This window comes from Leuresthes tenuis, unplaced genomic scaffold (assembly GCF_036924035.1).
Source record: "Leuresthes tenuis unplaced genomic scaffold, fLeuTen1.0.hap1 SCAF_12, whole genome shotgun sequence".
In the NCBI taxonomy this organism is placed as follows: domain Eukaryota; kingdom Metazoa; phylum Chordata; class Actinopteri; order Atheriniformes; family Atherinopsidae; genus Leuresthes; species Leuresthes tenuis.
The window spans coordinates 972,278-985,534 of NW_027325366.1; the positions used below are offsets into that span (position 1 = coordinate 972,278).

At 47.4% G+C, this 13,257-nt stretch overlaps 19 non-coding genes across 19 annotated transcripts; 9 read left to right on the forward strand and 10 right to left on the reverse strand.

The window, feature by feature from the left end:
• The first annotated feature begins 237 nt into the window (after positions 1 to 237).
• On the forward strand, positions 238 to 351 carry LOC140320927 (U5 spliceosomal RNA). The gene has a single exon (XR_011918697.1). It is a non-coding gene; the product is annotated as a U5 spliceosomal RNA (small nuclear RNA).
• Positions 352 to 772: 421 nt separating this feature from the next.
• LOC140265833 (U5 spliceosomal RNA) lies at positions 773 to 886 on the forward strand. Its single transcript, XR_011906522.1, has one exon. It is a non-coding gene; the product is annotated as a U5 spliceosomal RNA (small nuclear RNA).
• Positions 887 to 1,143: 257 nt separating this feature from the next.
• On the forward strand, positions 1,144 to 1,334 carry LOC140266364 (U2 spliceosomal RNA). Its single transcript, XR_011907000.1, has one exon. It is a non-coding gene; the product is annotated as a U2 spliceosomal RNA (small nuclear RNA).
• Positions 1,335 to 1,743: 409 nt separating this feature from the next.
• LOC140321031 (U5 spliceosomal RNA) lies at positions 1,744 to 1,857 on the forward strand. The gene has a single exon (XR_011918792.1). It is a non-coding gene; the product is annotated as a U5 spliceosomal RNA (small nuclear RNA).
• Positions 1,858 to 2,106: 249 nt separating this feature from the next.
• On the forward strand, positions 2,107 to 2,297 carry LOC140266365 (U2 spliceosomal RNA). Its single transcript, XR_011907001.1, has one exon. It is a non-coding gene; the product is annotated as a U2 spliceosomal RNA (small nuclear RNA).
• Positions 2,298 to 2,681: 384 nt separating this feature from the next.
• Positions 2,682 to 2,795, forward strand: LOC140320928 (U5 spliceosomal RNA). Its single transcript, XR_011918698.1, has one exon. It is a non-coding gene; the product is annotated as a U5 spliceosomal RNA (small nuclear RNA).
• Positions 2,796 to 3,070: 275 nt separating this feature from the next.
• On the forward strand, positions 3,071 to 3,261 carry LOC140266366 (U2 spliceosomal RNA). The gene has a single exon (XR_011907002.1). It is a non-coding gene; the product is annotated as a U2 spliceosomal RNA (small nuclear RNA).
• Positions 3,262 to 3,645: 384 nt separating this feature from the next.
• On the forward strand, positions 3,646 to 3,759 carry LOC140320929 (U5 spliceosomal RNA). The gene has a single exon (XR_011918699.1). It is a non-coding gene; the product is annotated as a U5 spliceosomal RNA (small nuclear RNA).
• A 275-nt stretch (positions 3,760 to 4,034) lies between these two features.
• Positions 4,035 to 4,225, forward strand: LOC140320382 (U2 spliceosomal RNA). Its single transcript, XR_011918236.1, has one exon. It is a non-coding gene; the product is annotated as a U2 spliceosomal RNA (small nuclear RNA).
• A 1,878-nt stretch (positions 4,226 to 6,103) lies between these two features.
• Positions 6,104 to 6,267, reverse strand: LOC140320912 (U1 spliceosomal RNA). The gene has a single exon (XR_011918682.1). It is a non-coding gene; the product is annotated as a U1 spliceosomal RNA (small nuclear RNA).
• A 609-nt stretch (positions 6,268 to 6,876) lies between these two features.
• Positions 6,877 to 7,040, reverse strand: LOC140266408 (U1 spliceosomal RNA). Its single transcript, XR_011907040.1, has one exon. It is a non-coding gene; the product is annotated as a U1 spliceosomal RNA (small nuclear RNA).
• Positions 7,041 to 7,642: 602 nt separating this feature from the next.
• Positions 7,643 to 7,806, reverse strand: LOC140320318 (U1 spliceosomal RNA). The gene has a single exon (XR_011918177.1). It is a non-coding gene; the product is annotated as a U1 spliceosomal RNA (small nuclear RNA).
• Positions 7,807 to 8,414: 608 nt separating this feature from the next.
• On the reverse strand, positions 8,415 to 8,578 carry LOC140320998 (U1 spliceosomal RNA). The gene has a single exon (XR_011918762.1). It is a non-coding gene; the product is annotated as a U1 spliceosomal RNA (small nuclear RNA).
• Positions 8,579 to 9,179: 601 nt separating this feature from the next.
• Positions 9,180 to 9,343, reverse strand: LOC140266420 (U1 spliceosomal RNA). Its single transcript, XR_011907051.1, has one exon. It is a non-coding gene; the product is annotated as a U1 spliceosomal RNA (small nuclear RNA).
• Positions 9,344 to 9,940: 597 nt separating this feature from the next.
• Positions 9,941 to 10,104, reverse strand: LOC140266432 (U1 spliceosomal RNA). Its single transcript, XR_011907062.1, has one exon. It is a non-coding gene; the product is annotated as a U1 spliceosomal RNA (small nuclear RNA).
• Positions 10,105 to 10,708: 604 nt separating this feature from the next.
• LOC140266444 (U1 spliceosomal RNA) lies at positions 10,709 to 10,872 on the reverse strand. Its single transcript, XR_011907074.1, has one exon. It is a non-coding gene; the product is annotated as a U1 spliceosomal RNA (small nuclear RNA).
• A 605-nt stretch (positions 10,873 to 11,477) lies between these two features.
• Positions 11,478 to 11,641, reverse strand: LOC140266146 (U1 spliceosomal RNA). The gene has a single exon (XR_011906802.1). It is a non-coding gene; the product is annotated as a U1 spliceosomal RNA (small nuclear RNA).
• Positions 11,642 to 12,244: 603 nt separating this feature from the next.
• On the reverse strand, positions 12,245 to 12,408 carry LOC140266069 (U1 spliceosomal RNA). Its single transcript, XR_011906738.1, has one exon. It is a non-coding gene; the product is annotated as a U1 spliceosomal RNA (small nuclear RNA).
• A 606-nt stretch (positions 12,409 to 13,014) lies between these two features.
• On the reverse strand, positions 13,015 to 13,178 carry LOC140320495 (U1 spliceosomal RNA). Its single transcript, XR_011918340.1, has one exon. It is a non-coding gene; the product is annotated as a U1 spliceosomal RNA (small nuclear RNA).
• Positions 13,179 to 13,257: the final 79 nt, after the last annotated feature.

Genomic DNA, 13,257 nt, shown 5'->3' on the forward strand with positions numbered 1-13,257 from the left:
GACACTGAATGAGCGCTCAGAACAAAGCCTCAATACGGTGTTTCCCGTGGTGTTTGTGGCTGCCTTGTCTTTTGCACAGAGTAAAAGACAAGGCAGCCATCGAATAGGGCCCGATTGTTCCTAATTGGTCAGCCGAGGAGCAAGGGGGAGCAAGCGTCTCAACCAAGCAAAGCTCACCATGGGGAAGGTGGCTATGCCAACTGGCCTGGTGCCCTGCTCCCGCAGTGACGGATAATCGTACTCTGGTTTCTCTTCATAACGTACAAGTCTTTCGCCTTTTACTAAAGACTTCCGTGGAGAGCAGCACTAATGAGTTGTTTCTATTTTTGGCAGGCTTTACCTTTGCGGGTGAAGCCCTTTCTGTCTGTGCAAGAGAAATCTTGTTCCTGTGCAGAGTGACTTCCCTGAGTAGATTCGCCTAACTTGTTGTGAGTGTGCCGATGTTGCTTGAATGGTGCTCGCGGGAGTGCAAAGTTATACCATTTAAAAGGGCTGATGAGTGCTCAGTGACTCTCTGGCCACCTATGGCCAACGCGACACCGAATGAGTGCTCAGAACAAAGCCTCAATACGGTGTTTCCCGTGGTGTTTGTGGCTGCCTTGTCTTTTGCACAGAGTAAAAAACAAGGCAGCCATCGAATAGGGCCCGATTGTTCCTACTTGGTCAGCTGAGGAGCAAGGGGGAGCAAGCGTCTCAACCAAGCAAAGCTCACCATGGGGAAGGTGGCTATGCCAACTGGCCCGGTGCCCTGCTCCCGCAGTGACGGATAATCGTACTCTGGTTTCTCTTCATAACGTACAAGTCTTTCGCCTTTTACTAAAGACTTCCGTGGAAGGCAGCACTAATGAGTTGTTTCTATTTTTGGCAGGCTTTACCTTTGCGGGTGAAGCCCTTTCTGTCTGTGCAAAAGAAATCTTGTTCCTGTGCAGAGTCGCCTTACTTGTTGTGACTGTGCCGATGTTGCTTGAATGGTGCTCGCGGGAGTGCAAAGTTATACCATTTAAAAGGGCTGAAGAGTGCTCAGTGCAGCGGGTGGGCGGAGGTGCAAAGTGACTCTCTGGCCACCTATGGCCATAAAAAGAACACCGCGACAAGTGCGCATTGTGCCAGGAAGGGCCCTCGGACGTGAACCAGTGGACAGTTATCGCTTCTCGGCCTTTTGGCTAAGATCAAGTGTAGTATCTGTTCTTATCAGTTTAATATCTGATATGTCCTCTATACGAGGACTACATATTAAATGGATTTTTAGGAACAGGAGTTGAAAAAGGAGCTTGCTCCGTTCACTCCAAGCATCGACCCGGTACTGCAGTGCCGCTGGGAACGGTGCGCTCTTCTCTGCTCTTGTGAAAAAGCAAACAGTGGTGCAGGATGGAAGTTTCAGGGAGCCCAAGATGAAATTTTCTTTTAGTCTGCTGAGAAAAGGGAGTGAATGCGAGGCAGACTTTAACACGGCTCTGGGAGCGAGCCGAGTGCGGGCTAACCGGGAGAATTGCTTGAAAGAAACGCGACACCGAAGGAGCGCTCAGAACAAAGCCTCAATACGGTGTTTCCCGTGGTGTTTGTGGCTGCCTTGTCTTTTGCACAGAGTAAAAGACAAGGCAGCCATCGAATAGGGCCTGATTGCTCCTACTTGGGCAGCCGAGGAGCAAGGGGGAGCAAGCGTCTCAACCAAGAAAAGCTCACAATGGGGAAGGTGGCTATGCCAACTGGCCTGGTGCCCTGCTCCCGCAGTGACGGATAATCGTACTCTGGTTTCTCTTCATAACGTACAAGTCTTTCGCCTTTTACTAAAGACTTCCGTGGAGAGCAGCACTAATGAGTTGATTCTATTTTTGGCAGGCTTTACCTTTGCGGGTGAAGCCCTTTCTGTCTGTGCAAAAGAAATCTTGTTCCTGTGCAGAGTGACTTCCCTGAGTAGAGTCGCCTTACTTGTTGTGACTGTGCCGATGTTGCTTGAATGGTGCTCGCAGGAGTGCAAAGTTATACCATTTAAAAGGGTTGAAGAGTGCTCAGTGACTCTCTGGCCACCTATGGCCATAAAAAGAACACCGGGACAAGTGCGCATTGTGCCAGGAAGGGCCCTCGGACGTGAACCAGTGAACAGTTATCGCTTCTCGGCCTTTTGGCTAAGATCAAGTGTAGTATCTGTTCTTATCAGTTTAATATCTGATATGTCCTCTATACGAGGACTACATATTAAATGGATTTTTAGGAACAGGAGTTGAAAAAGGAGCTTGCTCCGTTCACTCCAAGCATCGACCCGGTACTGCAGTGCCGCTGGGAACGGTGCGCTCTTCTCTGCTCTTGTGAAAAAGCAAACAGTGGTGCAGGATGGAAGTTTCTTTTAGTCTGCTGAGAAAAGGGAGTGAATGCGAGGCAGACTTTAACACGGCTCTGGGAGCGAGCCGAGTGTGGGCAAACCGGGAATTGCTTGAAAGAAACGCGACACCGAATGAGCGCTCAGAACAAAGCCTCAATACGGTGTTTCCCGTGGTGTTTGTGGCTGCCGTGTCTTTTGCACAAAGTAAAAAACAAGGCAGCCATCGAATAGGGCCCGATTGTTCCTACTTGGTTAGCCGAGGAGCAAGGGGGAGCAAGCGTCTCAACCAAGCAAAGCTCACCACGGGGAAGGTGGCTATGCCAACTGGCCTGGTGCCCTGCTCCCGCAGTGACGGATAATCGTACTCTGGTTTCTCTTCATAACGTACAAGTCTTTCGCCTTTTACTAAAGACTTCCGTGGAGAGCAGCACTAATGAGTTGTTTCTATTTTTGGCAGGCTTTACCTTTGCGGGTGAAGCCCTTTCTGTCTGTGCAAAAGAAATCTTGTTCCTGTGCAGAGTAACTTCCCTGAGTAGAGTCGCCTTACTTGTTGTGACTGTGCCGATGTTGCTTGAATGGTGCTCGCGGGAGTGCAAAGTTATACCATTTAAAAGGGCTGAAGAGTGCTCAGTGCAGCAGGTGGGCGGAGGTGCAAAGTGACTCTCTGGCCACCTATGGCCATAAAAAGAACACCGCGACAAGTGCGCATTGTGCCAGGAAGGGCCCTCGGACGTGAACCAGTGGACAGTTATCGCTTCTCGGCCTTTTGGCTAAGATCAAGTGTAGTATCTGTTCTTATCAGTTTAATATCTGATATGTCCTCTATACGAGGACTACATATTAAATGGATTTTTAGGAACAGGAGTTGAAAAAGGAGCTTGCTCCGTTCACTCCAAGCATCGACCCGGTACTGCAGTGCCGCTGGGAACGGTGCGCTCTTCTCTGCTCTTGTGAAAAAGCAAAAAGTGGTGCAGGATGGAAGTTTCTTTTAGTCTGCTGAGAAAAGGGAGTGAATGCGAGGCAGATTTTAACACGGCTCTGGGAGCGAGCCGAGTGTGGGCAAACCGGCAATTGCTTGAAAGAAACGCGACACCGAATGAGCGCTCAGAACAAAGCCTCAATACGGTGTTTCCCGTGGTGTTTCTGGCTGCCTTGTCTTTTGCACAGAGTAAAAAACAAGGCAGCCATCGAATAGGGCCCGATTGTTCCTACTTGGGCAGCCGAGGAGCAAGGGGGAGCAAGCGTCTCAACCAAGCAAAGCTCACCACGGGGAAGGTGGCTATGCCAACTGGCCTGGTGCCCTGCTCCCGCAGTGACGGATAATCGTACTCTGGTTTCTCTTCATAACGTACAAGTCTTTCGCCTTTTACTAAAGACTTCCGTGGAGAGCAGCACTAATGAGTTGTTTCTATTTTTGGCAGGCTTTACCTTTGCGGGTGAAGCCCTTTCTGTCTGTGCAAAAGAAATCTTTTTCCTGTGCACAGTGACTTCCCTGAGTAGAGTCACCTTACTTGTTGTGACTGTGCCGATGTTGCTTGAATGGTGCTCGCGGGAGTGCAAAGTTATACCATTTAAAAGGGCTGAAGAGTGCTCAGTGCAGCGGGTGGGCGGAGGTGCAAAGTGACTCCCTGGCCACCTATGGCCATAAAAAGAACACCGCGACAAGTGCGCATTGTGCCAGGAAGGGCCCTCGGACGTGAACCAGTGGACAGTTATCGCTTCTCGGCCTTTTGGCTAAGATCAAGTGTAGTATCTGTTCTTATCAGTTTAATATCTGATATGTCCTCTATACGAGGACTACAGATTAAATGGATTTTTAGGAACAGGAGTTGAAAAAGGAGCTTGCTCCGTTCACTCCAAGCATCGACCCCGTACTGCAGTGCCGCTTGGAACGGTGCGCTCTTCTCTGCTCTTGTGAAAAAGCAAACAGTGGTGCAGGATGGAAGTTTCTTTTAGTCTGCTGAGAAAAGGGAGTGAATGCGAGGCAGACTTTAACACGGCTCTGGGAGTGTCTTTCGCCTTTTACTAAAGACTTCCGTGGAGAGCAGCACTAATGAGTTGTTTCTATTTTTGGATGGCTTTACCTTTGCGGGCTAAGTCTTTTCTGTTTGTGCAAAAGAAAATCATGTTGCTGTGCAGAGTGACTTCTCGGAGTAGAGTAGAGCCAAGTAGATTCTTATTTGTTGTTTCTCTATCTTTTGGTTAAGACTATGATTGCCTTCTCTGTGTCCTTGATTTTGTGCATGCTTTGGCATTAAGAACCTGTGCTTAAGAGGTATTTTTGTGCTTGATTAAAGTTTTCCAACTATATTGTAGTTAAAATTCTTTATCAAAATGTTTTTGGTTGTTTTTGCTTTCTTGCTCATTGCAGGTTGAAATACTGCAATGGCATTTGGAATTGCACCTGGAGGGTCCCCATCCAACAATGGCAAGACCCCCAGGGCTTCTAGGGCCTGAAACATCTCCCACCCATGATTGTCTTGCAGAAAAACAGAGGCTACATCCACTACCAGGGACAGCCGAAACTCTGCCGCGTGGGGAGCATGGGCATCTGTTGGACGCCTGCACAAAGGTATTTTGTCGCAAATGTAGAGAAATTGGTCACACCATCGAAGAGTGTACGAATGGCAGAAAGTGCAATCTCTGTGGAGAATAAAACCACCTCTTCAGAGATTGCCCAAAATCTTTTGCCAACACGTTGAAATCCCTAAAAATACAGGAAGGAGGTGGAAATGGAGGGCAGTCAGAGGCAGTTGATGAGCTATTTAAAACAGCTAGGCTGGGAAATTCAAATTTACCACCAAAACCCCTGAATGGAGGACAGAAGTCAGGTGAGGCAGAAGACGGGGAGGGGCCTGCAGAAGCCCCACAAATGGAAAGCTCCTTTTAGGTTGAGGAAAGGCAAGGCAAGTTTATTTGTAGAGCACAATTCGTAAACAAAATTGCTTTACAGCTACATAAAATCACAAGAAGGCCAATAAATTAATTCCATAAAAGATAGAAAATAACTAATTAATTAACTTAAAAGCGAAGAGTGCAAATAAAATACTTTCAGTTGTCATGTGCACAGCTAAATAGAACTGTTTTAAAGTCTATTCTCTGAGCGGCAGAAAGCTAGTGCAGAGACCTGAGCACTGGACTAATATGGTGATATTTTCTGGTTCTAGTCAGGACTGAATGAACTGCTCTCCATCATTGGAGGCTTAAACTTTGATTAAAAGTAACCTATAAAAGCAATAGTTTGGCTTCTAATGACTGAAACAAAACCCAGAAGAGTGGAGCAGCAGCTACCCCGGAACTAAAACGTTTGCAGATTAAAACAGTAAGGCTTTTCATTATCTTTCTGATCACTTCTTCTTTTAAACAACCAAGGAACTTGCAGCACAAACGTATTTCTTTCCCCTCCTCCCCATCTCTAAAGCCACACCCACCCACACTGGGAAATTTCTCAGTTGAGGCAAACCCTCACGGCTGCATATCTCCAGTGCAGACATGCTGCAGCATTTGGCAAACCTTGCTAAACATCCACTTCAGTGGTCACATGTCCTCTTTTTTTCATTTTGTTCCTCCCCATCTCTAAGGCAATGCCCACCTGCCTGGGGTGACTGCACTGTATGACCTCACCTGACTGCGCAGCTGCATATCTGTTGTGTAGACATGCTGCAGCATTCAGCGTACCTTACTAAACATCCATTTTAAAGATGGCAAGGTGTTGCTAAAACAGTGACACAAGGTCAAAAAAGGGTAATGTAGACCAGAAATGTTCATGTTAAACAGCCAAATCAGGGGAAAGCGCGAACGCAGTCCCCCACTACCAGAAATTATGCAGTCGAGATTCCCACATTTGGGGAATTCGCAAGGGTCAGTACAGTCGGTGTGCAATGACTGAGCCTTGCCTTGAGTGAACCACCTTCTTGATCATGGTGTCTCTCCTGCCAGGTAAGTATGAGTTGCAAATGTCAGAGGCTGATACCTCTTTTTCAGGTGACTCACTCGGCCGGACGGTGCTGCAACTTCAACTGTCTGGTGTGCCATGCCAGCAGCAGCAGCTACCCCGGAACTAAAATGTTTGCAGATTAAAACAGTAAGGCTTTTCATTATCTTTCTGATCACTTCTTCTTTTAAACAACCAAGGAACTTGCAGCACAAATGTATTTCTTTCCCTTCCTCCCCATCTCTAAAGCCACACCCATCCACACTGGGAAATTTCTCAGTTGAGGCAAACCCTCACGGCTGGGCAGCTGCATATCTCCAGTGCAGACATGCTGCAGCATTTGGCAAACCTGGCTAAACATCCACTTCAGTGGTCACATTTCCTCTTTTTTTCATTTTGTTCCTCCCCATCTCTAAGGCAATGCCCACCTGCCTGGGGTGACTGCACTGTATGACCTCACCTGACAACTGCGCAGCTGCATATCTGTTGTGTAGACATGCTGCAGCATTCAGCGTACCTTACTAAACATCCATTTTAAAGATGGCAAGGTGTTGTTAAAACAGTGACACAAGGTCAAAAAAGGGTAATGTAGACCAGAAATGTTCATGTTAAACAGCCAAATCAGGGGAAAGCGCGAACGCAGTCCCCCACTACCAGAAATTATGCAGTCGAGATTCCCACATTTGGGGAATTCGCAAGGGTCAGTACAGTCGGTGTGCAATGACTGAGCCTCGCCTTGAGTGAACCACCTTCTTGATCATGGTGTCTCTCCTGCCAGGTAAGTATGAGTTGGAAATGTCAGAGACTGATGCCTATTTCCCAGGTGCCTCACTCGGCCGGACGGTGCTGCAACTTCAACTGTCTGGTGTGCCATGCCAGCAGCAGCAGCTACCCCGAAACTAAAATGTTTGCAGATTAAAACAGTAAGGCTTTTCATTATCTTTCTGATCACTTCTTCTTTTAAACAACCAAGGAACTTGCAGCACAAAATGTATTTCTTTCCCCTCCTCCCCATCTCTAAAGCCACACCCACACTGGGAAATTTCTCAGTTGAGGCAAACCCTCACGGCTGAGCGGCTGCATATCTCCAGTGCAGACATCCTGCAGCATTTGGCAAACCTTGCTAAACATCCACATCAGTGGTCACATGTCCTCTTTTTTCATTTTGTTCCTCCCCATCTCTAAGGCAATGTCCACCTGCCTGGGGTGACTGCACTGTATGACCTCACCTGACTGCGCAGCTGCATATCTGTTGTGTAGACATGCTGCAGCATTCAGCGTACCTTACTAAACATCCATTTTAAAGATGGCAAGGTGTTGCTAAAACAGTGACACAAGGTCAAAAAAGGGTAATGTAGACCAGAAATATTCATATTAAACAGCCAAATCAGGGGAAAGCGCGAACGCAGTCCCCCACTACCAGAAATTATGCAGTCGAGATTCCCACATTTGGGGAATTCGCAAGGGTCAGTACAGTCGGTGTGCAATGACTGAGCCTCACCTTGAGTGAACCACCTTCTTGATCATGGTGTCTCTCCTGCCAGGTAAGTATGAATTGGAAATGTCAGAGGCTGATACCTCTTTTTCAGGTGCCTCACTCGGCCGGACGGTGCTGCAACTTCAACTGTCTGGTGTGCCATGCCAGCAGCAGCAGCTACCCCGAAACTAAAATGTTTGCAGATTAAACAGTAAGGCTTTTCATTATCTTTCTGATCACTTCTTCTTTTAAACAACCAAGGAACTTGCAGCACAAACGTATTTCTTTCCCCTACTTCCCATCTCTAAAGCCACACCCACCCACACTGGAAAATTTCCCAGTTGAGGCAAACCCTCACGGCTGGGCAGCTGCATATCTCCAGTGCAGACATGCTGCAGCATTTGGCAAACCTTGCTAAACATCCACTTCATTAGACACATGTCCTCTTTTTTCATTTTGTTCCTCCCCATCTCTAAGGCAATGCCCACCTGCCTGGGGTGACTGCACTGTATGACCTCACCTGACAACTGCGCAGCTGCATATCTGTTGTGTAGACATGCTGCAGCATTCAGCATACCTTACTAAACATCCATTTTAAAGACGGCAAGGTGTTGTTAAAACAGTGACACAAGGTCAAAAAACGGGAATTTTAGATGAGATATACTGATGTTAAACTGCCAAATCAAGGGAAAGCGCGAACGCAGTCCCCCACTACCAGAAATTATGCAGTCGAGATTCCCACATTTGGGGAATTCGCAAGGGTCAGTACAGCCGGTGTGCAATGACTGAGCCTCGCCTTGAGTGAACCACCTTCTTGATCATGGTGTCTCTCCTGCCAGGTAAGTATGCATTGGAAATGTCAGAGGCTGATACCTCTTTCCCAGGTGCCTCACTCGGCCAGACGGTGCTGCAACTTCAACTGTCTGGTGTGCCATGCCAGCAGCAGCAGCTACCCCGAAACTAAAACGTTTGCAGATTAAAACAGTAAGGCTTTTCATTATCTTTCTGATCACTTCTTCTTTTAAACAACCAAGGAACTTTCAGCACAAATGTATTTCTTTCCCCTCCTCCCCATCTCTAAAGCCACACCCACACTGGGAAATTTCTCAGTTGAGGCAAACCCTCACGGCTGGGCAGCTGCATATCTCCAGTGCAAACATGCTGCAGCATTTGGCAAACCTTGCTAAACATCCACTTCAGTGGTCACATGTCCTCTTTTATCATGTTGTTCCTCCCCATCTCTAAGGCAATGCCCACCTAACTGGGGTGACTGCACTGTATGACCTCACCTGACTGCGCAGCTGCATATCTGTTGTGTAGACATGCTGCAGCATTCAGCGTACCTTACTAAACATCTATTGTAAAGATGGCAAGGTGTTGCTAAAACAGTGACACAAGGTCAAAAAAGGGTAATGTAGACCAGAAATATTTATGTTAAACAGCCAAATCAGGGGAAAGCGCGAACGCAGTCCCCCACTACCAGAAATTATGCAGTCGAGATTCCCACATTTGGGGAATTCGCAAGGGTCAGTACAGTCGGTGTGCAATGACTGAGCCTCGCCTTGAGTGAACCACCTTCTTGATCATGGTGTCTCTCCTGCCAGGTAAGTATGAATTGGAAATGTCAGAGGCTGATACCTCTTTTTCAGGTGCCTCACTCGGCCGGACGGTGCTGCAACTTCAACTGTCTGGTGTGCCATGCCAGCAGCAGCAGCTACCCCGAAACTAAAATGTTTGCAGATTAAAACAGTAAGGCTTTTCATTATCTTTCTGATCACTTCTTCTTTTAAACAACCAAGGAACTTGCAGCACAAATGTATTTCTTTCCCCTCCTCCCCATCTCTAAAGCCACACCCACCCACACTGGGAAATTTCTCAGTTGAGGCAAACTCTCACGGCTGCATATCTCCAGTGCAGACATGCTAGAGCATTAGGCAAACCGTGCTAAACATCCACTTCAGTGGTCACATGTCCACTTTTTTCATTTTGTTCCTCCCAATCTCTAAGGCAATGCCCACCTGCCTGGGGTGACTGCACTGTATGACCTCACCTGACTGCGCAGCTGCATATCTGTTGTGTAGACATGCTGCAGCATTCAGCATACCTTACTAAACATCCATTTTAAAGACGGCAAGGTGTTGCTAAAACAGTGACACAAGGTCATAAAAGGGTATTGTAGACCAGAAATATTCATGTTAAACAGCCAAATCAGGGGAAAGCGCGAACGCAGTCCCCCACTACCAGAAATTATGCAGTCGAGATTCCCACATTTGGGGAATTCGCAAGGGTCAGTACAGTCGGTGTGCAATGACTGAGCCTCGCCTTGAGTGAACCACCTTCTTGATCATGGTGTCTCTCCTGCCAGGTAAGTATGAGTTGGAAATGTCAGAGGCTGATACCTCTTTCCCAGGTGCCTCACTCGGCCGGACGGTGCTGCAACTTCAACTGTCTGGTGTGCCATGCCAGCAGCAGCAGCTACCCCGAAACTAAAACGTTTGCAGATTAAAACAGTAAGGCTTTTAATTATCTTTCTGATCACTTCTTCTTTTAAACAACCAAGGAACTTTCAGCACAAATGTATTTCTTTCCCCTCCTCCCCATCTCTAAAGCCACACCCACACTGGGAAATTTCTCAGTTGAGGCAAACCCTCACGGCTGGGCAGCTGCATATCTTCAGTGCAAACATGCTGCAGCATTAGGCAAACCGTGCTAAACATCCACTTCAGTGGTCACATGTCCACTTTTTTCATTTTGTTCCTCCCCATCTCTAAGGCAATGCCCACCTGCCTGGGGTGACTGCACTGTATGACCTCACCTGACAACTGTGCAGCTGCATATCTGTTGTGTAGACATGCTGCAGCATTCAGCGTACCTTACTAAACATCCATTTTAAAGACGGCAAGGTGTTGTTAAAACAGTGACACAAGGTCAAAAAAGGGAATTTTAGATGAGATATACTGATGTTAAACAGCCAAATCAGGGGAAAGCGCGAACGCAGTCCCCCACTACCAGAAATTATGCAGTCGAGATTCCCACATTTGGGGAATTCGCAAGGGTCAGTACAGTCGGTGTGCAATGACTGAGCCTCGCCTTGAGTGAACCACCTTCTTGATCATGGTGTCTCTCCTGCCAGGTAAGTATGAGTTGGAAATGTCAGAGGCTGATACCTCTTTCCCAGGTGCCTCACTCGGCCGGACGGTGCTGCAACTTCAACTGTCTGGTGTGCCATGCCAGCAGCAGCAGCTACCCCGAAACTAAAACGTTTGCAGATTAAAACAGTAAGGCTTTTAATTATCTTTCTGATCACTTCTTCTTTTAAACAACCAAGGAACTTTCAGCACAAATGTATTTCTTTCCCCTCCTCCCCATCTCTAAAGCCACACCCACCCACACTGGGAAATTTCTCAGTTGAGGCAAACCCTCACGGCTGGGCAGCTGCATATCTTCAGTGCAAACATGCTGCAGCATTAGGCAAACCGTGCTAAACATCCACTTCAGTGGTCACATGTCCACTTTTTTCATTTTGTTCCTCCCCATCTCTAAGGAAATGCCCACCTGCCTGGGATGACTGCACTGTATGACCTCACCTGACTGCGCAGCTGCATATCTGTTGTGTAGACATGCTGCAGCATTCAGCGTAACTTACTAAACATCCATTTTAAAGACGGCAAGGTGTTGCTAAAACAGTGACACAAGGTCAAAAAAGGGAATTTTAGATGAGATATACTGATGTTAAACAGCCAAATCAAGGGAAAGCGCGAACGCAGTTCCCCACTACCAGAAATTATGCAGTCGAGATTCCCACATTTGGGGAATTTGCAAGGGTCAGTACAGTCGGTGTGCAATGACTGAGCCTCGCCTTGAGTGAACCACCTTCTTGATCATGGTGTCTCTCCTGCCAGGTAAGTATGAGTTGGAAATGTCAGAGGCTGATATCTCTTTCCCAGGTGCCTCACTCGGCCGGACGGTGCTGCAACTTCAACTGTCTGGTGTGCCATGCCAGCAGCAGCAGCTACCCCGAAACTAAAACGTTTGCAGATTAAAACAGTAAGGCTTTTAATTATCTTTCTGATCACTTCTTCTTTTAAACAACCAAGGAACTTTCAGCACAAATGTATTTCTTTCCCCTCCTCCCCATCTCTAAAGCCACACCCACACTGGGAAATTTCTCAGTTGAGGCAAACCCTCACGGCTGGGCAGCTGCATATCTTCAGTGCAAACATGCTGCAGCATTAGGCAAACCGTGCTAAACATCCACTTCAGTGGTCACATGTCCACTTTTTTCATTTTGTTCCTCCCCATCTCTAAGGCAATGCCCACCTGCCTGGGGTGACTGCACTGTATGACCTCATCTGACAACTGCGCAGCTGCATATCTGTTGTGCAGACATGCTGCAGCATTCAGCGTACCTTACTAAACATCCATTTTAAAGATGGCAGGTGTTGCTAAAACAGTGACACAAGGTCATAAAAGGGTAATGCAGACCAGAAATATTCATGTTAAACAGCCAAATCAGGGGAAAGCGCGAACGCAGTCCCCCACTACCAGAAATTATGCAGTCGAGATTTCCACATTTGGGGAATTCGCAAGGGTCAGTACAGTCGGTGTGCAATGACTGAGCCTCGCCTTGAGTGAACCACCTTCTTGATCATGGTGTCTCTCCTGCCAGGTAAGTATGAGTTGGAAATGTCAGAGGCTGATACCTCTTTCACAGGTGCCTCACTCGGCCGGACGGTGCTGCAACTTCAACTGTCTGGTGTGCCATGCCAGCAGCAGCTACCCCGAAACTAAAACGTTTGCAGATTAAAACAGTAAGGCTTTTCATTATCTTTCTGTTCATTTCTTCTTTTAAACGACCAAGGAACTTGCAGCACAAATGTATTTCTTTCCCCTCCTCCCCATCTCTAAAGCCACACCCACCCACACTGGGAAATTTTCTCAGTTGAGGCAAACCCTCACGGCTGGGCAGCTGCATATCTCCAGTGCAGACATGCTGCAGCATTTGGCAAACCTTGCTAAACATCCACTTCGTTAGACACATGTCCTCTTTTTTCATTTTGTTCCTCCCCATCTCTAAGGCAATGCCCACCTGCCTGGGGTGACTGCACTGTATGACCTCACCTGACAACTGTGCAGCTGCATATCTGTTGTGTAGACATGCTGCAGCATTCAGCATACCTTACTAAACATCCATTTTAAAGACGGCAAGGTGTTGTTAAAACAGTGACACAAGGTCAAAAAAGGGAATTTTAGATGAGATATACTGATGTTAAACAGCCAAATCAGGGGAAAGCGCGAACGCAGTCCCCCACTACCAGAAATTATGCAGTCGAGATTCCCACATTTGGGGAATTCGCAAGGGTCAGTACAGTCGGTGTGCAATGACTGAGCCTCGCCTTGAGTGAACCACCTTCTTGATCATGATGTCTCTCCTGCCAGGTAAGTATGAATTGGAAATGTCAGAGGCTGATACCTCTTTTTCAGGTGCCTCACTCGGCCGGACGGTGCTGCAACTTCAACTGTCTG